Source organism: Crocuta crocuta, unplaced genomic scaffold (genome assembly GCF_008692635.1).
Source record: "Crocuta crocuta isolate KB4526 unplaced genomic scaffold, BGI_CrCroc_1.0 scaffold112, whole genome shotgun sequence".
NCBI classification, from domain to species: Eukaryota; Metazoa; Chordata; class Mammalia; order Carnivora; family Hyaenidae; genus Crocuta; species Crocuta crocuta.
This window is the reverse complement of record NW_027528818.1, coordinates 2,275,711-2,288,979: the sequence shown is the minus strand read 5'-3', so window position 1 is coordinate 2,288,979 and position 13,269 is coordinate 2,275,711. Positions and strand designations below refer to the sequence as shown.

General features: G+C 38.6%; 1 protein-coding gene and 2 non-coding genes across 3 annotated transcripts in view; 2 read left to right on the top strand and 1 right to left on the bottom strand.

Moving 5' to 3' along the window:
• The window catches only part of FREM3 (FRAS1 related extracellular matrix 3), an 85,751-nt gene that overhangs the window by 39,154 nt on the left and 33,328 nt on the right, over positions 1–13,269 (bottom strand). The window lies entirely within an intron of this gene.
• On the top strand, positions 1,605–1,715 carry LOC144224872 (U6 spliceosomal RNA). Its single transcript, XR_013333167.1, has one exon. It is a non-coding gene; the product is annotated as a U6 spliceosomal RNA (small nuclear RNA).
• On the top strand, positions 5,714–5,810 carry LOC144224873 (small nucleolar RNA SNORA15). The gene has a single exon (XR_013333168.1). It is a non-coding gene; the product is annotated as a small nucleolar RNA SNORA15 (small nucleolar RNA).

Genomic DNA, 13,269 nt, shown 5'->3' with positions numbered 1-13,269 from the left:
TGGTTTCAAGCATAACCATAATCTTCTTATTAAGGGATGATACTTTGTTATTTGCTGTATCAAACAATCACAGCTACATATCTAGTTATACTCTAGGGCAGTGTTTTTCAGCCTCAATACTACTAACATTTACGGTGGATAATTCTTTGTTGTGAGGGGCTGTCCTGTGGATTGTAGGATGTTCAGCAGCATCCTTGACATCTACCTAATGACACCAATGGCAGTCTCTCACCCACCCCTGTCCTCCAATTGTAACAATAAAAAAATAAATTGTCTCCAGACATTGCCAAATATCCACTAGTGAGAAAAATAATCTCTCATTGCGAACCACTGGTACAGATGAAAGTAAAGGATTTTATTGCATCTCTGATGAAAAATGTTCCTATGTTTCATACTCCTGTTTTGGGAGAATGACAAATGAAACATTTCAGATTTGAATTTGGCATTGATAATCAAACATTCCCCGTTGACTTCAGAAGGTAGCCTGAATCTAAGTGAATCTCAGGAAAATTAGAAGGATACAATNAACTATTTGTAAAAATAAATAAATAAATAAATAAATAAAATAAAATAAAATTAAATTAAAAAAAAAGAAGGATACAATATCAAGCACATTAAAATTATTTTTCCTGTGGAAGAATCAGAGTTTAAAGTTGGGGACAAGAGTGGTATTTGTGGGATCTGATTTACCACCACACTTTTTTTCTGGGCAGCTGTTGAAGTGGAAGCATCAGGTCGTTAGGTTTAGGTGGGAAGACCGGAGGCAGCCCCCTCGCCTGTGATCTCTGTGCCCTAGGCAGCTACCTTCATCCCTGCTCCCCCATCTGAAAGACTGAGATAAAGACAGGGCATAGGAGGCAGTGGGTGGGAGAGACCGTGTAGGCAGGGAAGTGTGGGCATGTCATTTTTATGGTTTGAGCTACTATTATTAAGTTCTTTTTCTCCTTCATGAGTCAGGAGAATGAATTATTAAGAAAAGAACTATGTAGAACAAAATTAATGCTCTAATGTTTTAAACAGAATATATAAGCTCATGATGGGGGATGTAGGGTTCGGGTAAACAGGACCAACATGCCCCCAAGTGCCTGATATGTGTGGAGCTCTGGTGTAGGAAGTGTGGACTCTGCCAATGAAAAAGAGGAAGGAAAACAAGAGACAAACAAGATGGAAGAGATGGGAGTCAGAGAATAGGAACTGACAGGACCAGTCTGGACGAGGAAACGGTCCGAGTACACGGTGAGCTGAAGAGAAGTAGAAAAGTGACTTTCGGAATAGCAATGGCTTAGAAAGCAATTGGAAGTAACAGTGGAGAAAAATACCCAACTACAGAATATCTAGCTTCTTGAATTGAAGGGCATAGTGCATTTACATTTTCATAATTATCTCCCGTTGAGTTAAAACAAAGGAAATATATTCTAAGTATTTTACCCAAATACTATATTCAGGAAGGTCTAATTTTGATGTAACTTATATACCAATTCTAGTTTCTGATATAATCTCTTTTCAAAAGCATTAATTGGAAAAAACCTTAAAATGAAAAATAGATTATGTATTGCCAAAGACAATTTTGAAAATATATCTAAAATAAATGCTGACTCTCATGCTTGCTTCAGCAGCACATATACTAAATATACTAAAGTTGGAGCAATACAGAGAACATTAGCATGGCCCTGCGTGAGAATGACACAGAAATTCATGAAGCATTCCATATTGAGAAAAAATAAAAATAAAAAACAAATAAATGCTGACTCTCAAATGAGTCAAATCAAGTACTAAATGATAAGGTGGCAACCATTGTCAAATGTTAACAGCTTATGGCCTTGAGCTTCAAAAAAAGATTTAATTGAATAGGATATTTGATCTTAAATGTTTAATAATTACCCAATGAAAATCTAATCTTATACTCATGTTTTTTTAATACTCTATGACATTTTCAAATAGCTTCATTGTCATAAGCATTTAACTTCTACAGCTACCAACTTTAAAAGGTATCTGACTCCCATAAGCACCTCTTCATCATAATACCTATCATTATCAATTGTCACGTAGTGTCAGTTAATATCATTTGTCTTTGGAAAATGCTTCACAGTGCCTCATTGTGATGAAATGTGTTTGAAGCTTGAGGCGTGCAGCTAAGTTTCACGTCTACAGAACAGAAGTATAATAAATACAATGTGCTCTTCCCCAGTCGAGTTGTAATTTCAGGTAAAAGAAAGTAACTTGAGAGAGAAGAATTAACCAAATTAGGTAAGAGAAAAAGTCAAACGGCATGTCAGGAGGACTTCCATTTTCTTCCCCTAGCTGTCTTCAGTGTTCCCGGAGCTGTGGGTAGCAATTTAAAAAATGTGCTTTGTTGGGTGTGATACGCCACATTCACTTCCTGCACAAGGATATGATTCCACCCCCCTTTTCTTTTGCATAAGTCATTTCTATTCAGTAATTCCATGGGCCTGCCTGAGTCTTCCTTCAGTGATTCTGGATGCAACCACCCACGACCCAAAGCAGGGAAGGAGAGGTGGCCTTCCTCGTGGAGTCTCCAACACACAGGTGCATGTCCACTCTCTTCCTGAGGAACAAGTTGTTTTGTGCAACCACATATCAGGTCTTTCAGAAAAGGTGGGAGGAAACTAAAGAGCAAACAGATGAGCCATCTGCAGTCATTTCTCTCCTTGTGGTCTTCTAAGCTACAGCAACGTTACCTCCCAGACCATGTTTCTATATCCACTTATGCAGTCTTCAGGAATATGGGGGCAGGTGATGGAGGGAGAAATCTTTGTGCTCACCCAGTGGGTGGGAGCGGCCGCAGGGGTGGCAGGTGTAATACAGTGCGACAGAGGTGGTTTGGTATTCTTTTTGGGATGTTCCCCAAACTGTCCTGAGGATAAATTTGGCTCTCCATTTTAAAGAATAAAAACCCAACACTTCACTGCTATGTATAACAATACAGGTTATCTGTGCCCTTTTTCACCTTCTTAAAATAGAGTTTTCAATATTCGCACAGCGGAAGCAGTGGGAAAAAATAAAGACCGGAAGCTTTTCTTAGATTCTTTTGCATGCCTCAATAGGGGCACCACATCCTGCTCTCGACACAAAACAAACTACCCAAAGTACTCTCAAAGCAGGACTTTAGAATATTAGAAAAAGACTGTATTAGTAGAACTTTCCAACTAGTAGGAAGTAAAATTACACCAATTGCATGATCACATGCAATGGCCACTTCTCTTTGGGAGCTGGGGCTCCACATGGCATAACTGGAAGGGAGAAAACATTGTGTCTTCTTCATCCTCAAGACTGTTTGGGATTCAAGGAGGAAGTTGAAGCAAATTCTTCCTTCCAGAGAATGTAATGTGTGTGATGTGATGTGATGTGATGTGATGTGATGTGATGTGATGTGATGTAACACAGTGCAATGCAATGCAATGCAATACATGTAGCAAATTCCTCTCTGGAGGTCAGAATAATCATTCTCATTTTTGGATACAATCTAGATAGAGCCAGAGAAAGCAACTGGATCTCTCTCAGAACCTCATTATTTTTCTCTCCAAGAGGGATGGAATTAAAACCTTTCTGAATTCCTTCCAGGTTTAACATTCCATAATTCTTTCTGTCCTTTTTGGTAGGTGGCACTGTCACAGCAATAAAGAAGACATATTAATTTATTATATCCCAGTTTGGAAAAATGGTGTTACTCAGCATAAGTTGGTGCAACCTGATAAATCAGATGCAAACTTTAAGCTCTCAGGAGGCCTATACACATGTAAGGAGGATGAGTTCTTGGGAAGGCACACATACTTTCTGGGTACAGAGGTGCACTGGCACATCCAGAGGTGTGATCTTAATCCCACTGGCATATTACAACCGAGTCCTTTCATATCTGTGATCTCATGTGAAAATCCAATGCTTACCACCACCTTGAAGAAAGGGAGTGGGCATACTTGGCATTCGACAAGTGAAGTGCCTGTGGTTCAGTAACTGTGCCTCACTCAAGGTCACAAAGCTAGTCAATAAATTTAAAAGTACGCAAATCCCTCCATGATCTGGATCCTTTCCACCGCATCGCCCGCCCACCGCCTCCATCATCTCCTACCTCTCTGGCTGCCTTTGGAGTCTATGAGTTAGCTTAGTCTAAGTTATGTGCAATTTGTGAAGCTAACAGTATGTCTTCATGGGTCTAAAAATTCTTAGTCACCCTTCAAGGCTCAGTTGGAGCATCGCTCCTTGGAAGAACTTCCCTGGGTGATGGCTCATCTCTGCCACTCATGCACGTATCTCCTTGCTAGTACTGGAGGAGTGAATTGTCTCTAGGTCTGGTTTTCTTTCCATATCAGTAGCTTATTTTTATCATAGAGTCCCTAGCACTTGGCACAGATCCTAGAACTTACAGGGCCTCAATAAATACCTGCTGAATGACTGCCTGCCTCCTGGAGAAAAGCTGACCTAAACATAGATTTAAAGACTAGAATGAGCACTGCCAATAATTTGACCTAGGTGCAGCGTAAATATATTACTTTGCTTCATAAAAATGTAGATAATGGTTTTTTAAAAAATCTAGTGATACCATTGTATGGACCTGTGGTTTTATTCTAGTTAGAAAGAGAGCCAGAATGTGCACTCCAGGTTGTTATACTCTTAGCTTAAAGCTACTTCTACAAAATACTGTGTGTACAGGCTGGGAACTGATCTTTAAGCTTGAAGGTGTAGTTCTAGAGGCATCTTTTTTTTAATATAAGCAAAATATACACTTTTAATATACATATATATTTGTGTGTATACATGTATAATATATATACATATATGTTCATGTCTCCCCTTTCATACACAAAAGGTAGTATATTAAATAAGAAACTATTCTGGTAATCATTTCATATTAGTACTTAAAGATCCTTCCTTGTTACTTTTTGGAGCTGATTAATACTCTATGAATAGAGCACAGTCCGTTCAATAAAGACCCTACTGTCAGTCACTGGTGTTTTATCCATCTTTTGCTATAGGCTAAAGTAGAGTAGCCCTTCTTAAGTCAGTTGCTTTTAGCATTCTGTTTTCTTTTCTTTTGTTTTTTGTCTTTTTCTTTATATCATTTTTAAATGATTTTTTTTTTTCCAATTAGTTTATTGTCAAGTTGGTTTCCATATAACACCAAGTGCTCATCCCCACAAGTGTCCTCCTCCATGCCCTTCCCCTCCTCCCCCCCACATCCATCAGTCCTCAGTTTTTGTCAGCATTCAAGAGTCTCTCATGGTTTGCCTCTCTCCCTTTCCCCCACCATTTCCCCCCTTCTTCTCCCCCTTGGTCCTCCGTTAAGTTCCTCCTAATCGTCCTCTACGTGCAAACATATGATATTTGTCCTTCTCTGCCTGACTTATTTCGCTCAGCATAACACCCTCATGGTCCATCCATGTTGCTACACATGGCCAGATTTCATTCTTTCTCATTGCCACGTAGTATTCCACTGTATAGATAAACCACATCTTCTTGATCCATTCGTCTGTTGATGGCCAAAACAAACTTTCCATGTTTTGGCTATTGTTGAGAGTGCTAGAGACATCTTTTAAAAAATAATAAAAATACTGTTTGACATTTCCATAGTATATATTATTCAACTCCTCCCACCCCTTGCCCCATCCAGTATTCTACTCATGTTCTAGCAACTGATCACATAACACTGAACATAGAGGTTTGTGCTTAATTGGCATTAGAAATGAGATAGTATAAGGTATGGCTGAGTACTGTGTTCTTTTTCTCAGTGATTTACATAGCCAGACACCATGCAAAAGTAAAGTCATCCCTTTGAAATGCCTGTGATGACTGATGAATGGATAAAGAAGCTGTGGTGTGTATATACAATGGAATACTACTTGGCAATGAGAAGGAATGAAATCTTGCCATTTGTAACAACATGGATAGAACTGGAGGGAGTGAAATAAGCCAGAGAAAGAGAGATGCCATATGTTTTCACTCATACGTGGAATCTGAGAAACTTAATAGAATACCACGGGAGAAAGGAAGGAGAAAAAAATAGTTTCAAACAGAGAAGGAGCAAACCACAAGAGACTCTTCGATACAGAGAACAAACTGAGAGCTGATGGGGGGCAGGGGGAAGGGAAAAATGGGTGATGGGCAATAAGAAGGACAATTGTTGGATGAACACTGGGTGTTGTATGTAAGTAGTGAATCATGGGAATCTACTCCCGAAGCCAAGAGCACAATGTATGCACTGTATGTTAGCTAACTTGACAATAAATTATATTTAAATAAATGAATAAATAAATAATTTGTGAATTAATGAAAAAAACATTTAAAAAATAAATAAAATGCCTGTAATGGTATGCTAAGCTTTTTAATAGCACATTATTTTTAAAAGTGTATACAAATAAATGAACTAATGCTAGGAACTTGTAAAGGGTTCCAAATACTAGTTAAATTGGGCTACTTTGCTATTTGACATGTTGCTTGTACTGCTTTCAAGTGTAATATTAACATTGTGGTGGTTATACTGAATTCTCAAAAATGGATGGCTTTTATATATGTCTTTTAATTTTCTTAAAAATGATTCTACAGTTTTATTTGCTTTGTAGCTTAGCATTTCTGTCCTTCCCCCAACCCAACAGAAAAAAAAAAAGGAGATAGTATAATAAAAATTGTTATGTATATGTAATGAAAGTAATATTTCCTGAAGAGCCATAATACACTCTATACCTTAGGAAGATGTGATTTCAAGCAAACCAAGCCCCCACAGGTTGATTTTTTTTTAATCAATGTTCAACACAGGACACCTTCCTCCCCCCATTCCCCCTCAGAGCACTTACTCTAATATCAGCAACAAGCAGCTCTGAAATAGTGGGTGTGAAAACCAGAATCACTTATTCTCCTACAAAGAAAGAGGTAAATGTCGCATCCCCATCACAGCTTATGCCCACAGTTAGCCCAAATGAGATATGAGGGTTTCAAGAACAATTTGATTTGGAAGTATTGGGAAGGGAGGAGCCATGCGAAAAAAGGGTCAAAAGGCAGCTTTGTGGAGACATAAGAATAAAATCCTACTCATCACAGCCCAGACTGTAGAGCCAGTGTATTGATATAATCTTGTAAATGGGTTTGGTCCAACCTTGGAACCATCTAACTAGGCTCTAAATGAATGGGGAATGAACTCTGGCTGAGTTCTTCTTATGGCCTGACAAGACAATAATCAGGGAAGAAAGGTTGGAAGATAAAGTAGACCACAGCCGATCTCTTTGTCATCTCCATTGTTAGTCCAGGCATTACAAAAGTGGGCAAGCCAGAGAGCCAACAGATGTCATTAGCCTAGTCCTTGGCAAGTACTTTTCAGGCAAAGAATATACACAGAGCTTTTTTTTTTTCCCCAGGGGAAGCATTTGTTTTGTCAGCGATTCCTATCTGCCAGACCACAAATCAACAATTGCTAGATAAATGAAAAGCTTCCACTCAACTTACAAACTCTTGGGTAAAGTATTTATTTTCTGGAAATAAAAATGTCTTTTTTTAACAGCACAAGCCATAAATGGTCCCAGTAGTGTCCATTAAGCAATCAAATGCCAAATCCATAAGTCTTATAGACCCTTATGGAAAATGGAAGTGGCTCTACACATCGTGTTGAATGAGGCTATAGATTCACAGAATAAAAAATGGCAGAATAGGTCATAGTTAATAGGTCAGTGACATACTGAACCCATTGTTGTAGTAATGGTAAGGGAAGTTCAGTATAACAATCACTTACGGTATGCTTTATGAAGACAAAACTTGTTTTGAAGACTTTGGATTATATATTTTATGAATTATGCTCCTGCATAATTTGACATTGGCTACTATTATATATAATGATCAGGAGACATTCAAAGTGGAGAGAAATGTTGTGGGTGGGGTTTAACACACACAGAATAGTCTAGGCTTTCTGTCTCTCTGTGTCTTCCCTTCATGCTTATTCCTTCCTGCTGTGTGTGTGTGTGTGTGTGTGTGTGTGTGTGTGTGTGTGTGTGCTTGCTTTGTCAAAGCCCTTCTCTGTTTCCTTCATCTTGCTCTTCCCATATTATCTGCCTGTGCTGAATTTCCACTTCGTCTTTGTGTTTACATGAACTCTTTCCAGCTTCTAGAAGACTAGTTAGTATTTGTGTATGCTATCTTTTTAAAATTTAAAACATAAGCAGCATCCATAAGCAGCATCTACCAAGAAGCGTCTCAGTTTATTCTTTGCCTGGACTATACCAAAGGGAATCCAAACTAGTAACTCCCTTGAAGATTACAATACAATCTCAGCGTAATGCTTTACTCCCATGGCTTTTACCGAACACACTGAAACATAAAAATGGGTACAACCTCGGAGGTCATTTCTGGTCTTCAGGTCTATGATTCTAAGTGGGCATAATAACAGCACTGATATAGTTTTTTATAATTTTGCTCTTTTTAAAATAATAAGATGAAAGCTCAATCCATAAGGCATATGATTTCTTTAAAAAAGTGTTCTTTGGGGTTTATAAGGAAAAGAAGTATTTTCCTACTAAGAGCATATGAATTTTATGGCACCAACAATAGAACAAAAATATGATGGCCCCTTAAGCCCAGGTCCTTTCCCCAGCATGGAGTTTCCACAGTTATATTAGACTCGACTGACTTTGGTTTTCCTAGGCAGGCCCACGCAGAAGTCATGAGTCAAGGATCAAAATATGCTATTTCTATCAAGATTACCCTTCCCAAAACTATTATTTCCATAAATTTCCAGATTCTGGACTTCTTTCTATGTATTAATACTGGCTGACACAACAGCCTGGGAGTAAGTAGGAAACAGAGGAGAAATACTTCTTAAGACACACGTGGCTGCTTTTCTCATACAGCATGTGCACGAGATTCCAGTGGTGTTGAAGGTGGATGTATAGTCTGCTTCAAGAGGAGAGCAACCCAACACGCACCCCAATGCTTATAGCAGCACTATCGACAACAGCCAAAGTATGGAAAGAGCCCAATTGTCCACTGACTGATGAATGGGTAAAGATGTGATATATCTATATCTATCTATATCTATATAGATACATCACACACACACACACACACACACACACACACAATGGAATATTATTCAGCCATCAAAAAGAATGGAATCTTGCCATGTGCAACAACATGGATGCAACTAGAGTGTAGTATGCTAATGAAATACGTCAGTCAGAGGAAGATAAATGTCATATGATTTCACTTATACGTGGAATTTAAGAAACGCAACAGACGATCATAGGGGAAGGGAAGGAAAAATAATATAAAAACAGAGAGGGAGGCAAACTATAAGTGATGCTTAACTGTAGAGAACAAACTGAGGGTTGCTGGAGGGGCTTTGGGTGGGGGGATGGGCCAAATGGGTGATGGGCATTAAGGAGGACACTTGTTGGGATGAGACTGCATGTCATATATAAGTGATGAATCACTGGGTTCTACTCCTGAAGCCAATACTACACTGTAAGCTAAGTTGAATTTATATTTTAGTTTATTTTAAATATATTTTATTGATATTTTTATTTATTTATATTTGAGAGAGAGAGAGAACACAAGCAGAAGAAGGGCAGAGAGAGAGAGAGAGACACAGAATCTGAAACAGGCTCCAGGCTTTGGGCTGTCAGCTCAGAGCCTGACGCGGGGCTTAAACTCACCGTGAGATTATGACCTGAGTCATATGCTTAACCAACTGAGCCACACAGGTGCCCCATTGAACTTAAATATATAAATAAATAAATAACTTTTTGGCAAAACTGTTGCTGTGATGTAAGTTAATTTTATGTGTCCACTTGGCTAGATGACAGCGCCCAGCGTTTTTGTCAAACCCTAGTCTAGACATTGCTGTGAAGGAGTTCTTTAGCGTAATTCACATTTACAATCAGTTGAATTTAAGTAATGCAGAATGTGGGGGTGCCCCTCATCTAATCAGCTGAAGGTCTTAAGAGCAATGACAGGTTTTCCCAAGAAGAAGCAATTCTAACTCAGACTGCAACATAAAGACCTGCCTCAGTTGCCCACTTGCTGGCCCACCCTGCAGATTTCAGATTTGCCAGAGCCACAACTGTGTGACCCAATACCTCCCTGTCTCTGACTGTCTCTGTCTGTCACACACACACACACATACACACACACACACACACACACCCCTCCCACTCCTACTGTTCTGTGTTTCTAGAGAACAGTGACTAATATAGTCACCATAATACCTGCTCCCCCCCCCCACTTTTCCTCTGAAATATTAAGCTTGTCTGAAACCATTCTAGATGCAAGCATTTCCCAACATGTCCTTTTAATCATATTTAGATGTTTGGACCCTGACTCCCTGTTTTGTTTGCTTGTTTTAATCCAATCAGACACAGCACACAGCCATCACAACATGAATTCTCTAGGAAGAATTTTTCCCTTTCCGCAGTGACCGAGATGAACCATTTTAATCAATCTAATTTGCTCAAAGAGCTTTTACGAAACTTTAAACTCAGTTCCTTCAAAAAAGACATCAGATGGAAAAGAAAAATCTGTTTATAAAGCTGACCAAACCTGTACAACTGCTTGAAAAAGCTAGAAAAGTTTAGAGATATAACACAAAGGTTGAAAAGTGTTTTTATATAAAATATACCTAATATCCATTCAAAAATCCTCCAGGGAAAAACTTGAGTTGTAGAAGGGATGCATTCGCAATCATTCCTTAAAGTGTTAGGATATATCCTCATATATTTTCTGGAGCTGAGGGTCAGGATTTTTTTTTTTTAAACCTAAATTCTGTGGCTTACAAATCTTCAGTTTACAAAATGGAGTTAATTTCACATTTTAATTAGGATAGTAAAACAAGAGAATGTCATTGACAAAAAAATGTATCAAAACAAGATTCTATGACTGTTAAGTTTCCCTGAAAGTTCAGGCTGGATGTAATCCTCTTCGTCTGTTCATCCTCTTTACCAGGCAGCCTCGGATCAGCCCCGCAGCCTTTGGAAAAACTCTGCATTCCTCCTGAGGCCATACATGGGTGTACAGGCTCTTGTTTATTTCTCCTTTGTGGAAGTTAAAGTAATGCTAACCCAGGGAATGAGAAATGTCAACCGGGAGTGTTAACAAGACCCTTCACAAGATTTAAATTCTCATTATCCATCCTTCCCACCCCTCTTCCTGCTCAGTTTAATTGAGAAAAGTTTAAGGTATACACCCTGACGGTTTGATTTACATAGATTGTGAAATGATTACCACAATAGGTTCAGCTAACATCTATTTCCTCATATAGGTACAATAAAAAGAAAAGGAAGAAGACAAGAAAAAAAGGAAAAAAATTCTTCTTGTGATGAGAACTGTTAGGATCCATCTATTCTCATGGCAACTTTCCTGTATATTGTACAGCAGTGTTAACTATGGTTATCATGTACATTATATCCCTAGTGCTTATTTGTCTTATAACTAGAAGCTAGTACTTTGTGACCACCTTCCTCCAAGTCCCCCTCCCCCAACAATCTACCTCTGATAACCACAAATCTAATCTCTTTTTTTCTTCCTTAGATTCCACGTTTAAGTGAGATCATACAGTATTTGTCTTTCTCTGTCAGGCTTATTTCAGTTAGCATAATGCCTTAAAGATCCATCCATGTTCTTGCAAATGGTAGGATTTCCATGTTTTATGGCTAAATAATATTCCATTGTGTATCCATGCCACAACTTCTTTATCCTTTCGTCCACTGATGGACACTAAGGTTGTTTCCATGTCTTGGCCATTGTAAATAATGGTGCTGTCAATGTGGAGATGCACAGTGTTTTTTTTTTTTTTATTAGTGTTTTTGTTTCCTTTGAATATATATATTCCCAGAAGTGGAATTGCTGGATCATATGTTATTTTTAGGTTTTTTGAGGAACTTCCATACAGTTTTCCTTTGTGACTGTCTCACAATCCCCCCAGCAGCACGCAGGAGTTCCCGTTTGCCACATCCACGCCAGCATCTGTTATCTCTTGCGTTTGTGATGATAGTCATTCTAACAGGCATAAGGCAATGTCATTGTCATTTTGATTTGCATTTCCCTAAGGACCAGTGATGTTGACCATCTTTTCATGTGCTTGTTGGCCTTTTGTATATTTTCTTTGGAGAAATGTCTGTATGGGTCCTTTGTCCACTTTTTAAAATTGGGTTCCTTTTTCTTTCTTGCTTGCTTGCTTGCTATTGAGTTGTATGAGTTCTTTATGTACTTTGGATATTAACTCCTTATGAAATCTATGATTAGCACCGCCCCCCATTTTGTAGGTTATCTTTTCACTTTCTTGATAGTTCTTTTCAATTTTGTGGCTTGTGCTTTAGATGTCATATCTGAAAAATCATTACCAGTACTCATGTCAAGAACTTTGTTCCTATGTCTTCTTGTAGAGTTTCATGGTCTCAGGGGTTACATTTAAGTCTATAATCCATTTCTTAAAGTTTATTTATGTATTTTGAGTGAGAGAGAATTGAGAGTACACGCATATGTATGCACAAAAGCAGGGAAGGGGAAGAGGGAGGGAGAGAGAGAATCCCAAGCAGGCTCTGTACTGTCAGCGTGGAGCCAGTCATGGGGCTCTGTTTCACAACCGTGAGATCATTACCAGAGCCCATGTCAAGAGTTGGATGCTTAACTGCTTAACTGACTAAGCCCTTGTAATCCATTTTGAGAAATTTTTATAAGTGGTTTAAAGTATGGGTCCAGATATGGGTCTCATGGTGTTGAGATCGAGCTCTACAATAGGCTTCATGCTGGGTGTGGAACCTAGTTAAGATTTTCTCTCTCTCTCTCCCTTTGTCCTTCCCTTGCTCACACATACTCACTCTCTTTCTCCCAAAGAAAAATAAATAAATAAAAAAGAGAGCTGTATACCAATCTTTCTCTCACCTTGTTTGTTATTGCATATGAAACTACATATGCAATTGTTGATACATGAGCCTCTGTGTACTTGCTACGAGAATGCTAGATAACAGAATTGCTCCAGTTTGTTTAATGGCAAATCAAGATCCTGTTTTCACACTGGTTAACATCTTTTGTTGCTTCCTGGTGAAAGTTCTGGGACCAGTCCATGGGACTTGCATAAAACTTAGACTAACACAACTGGTCATTGAAGTTGAACAAACCAATCTATGGCATCTACTTTCATGGCTTGGGCTTGGCAAAACAGAAGGCTAGTTGGGGGTATTCTATACATATTAGTTATGCTCTTTCTCTTCTTGTTCCTAATTATCACTGTTGTCATGTCAAGTGTTAACACAATAATATTTGTTGCATATATTCCAA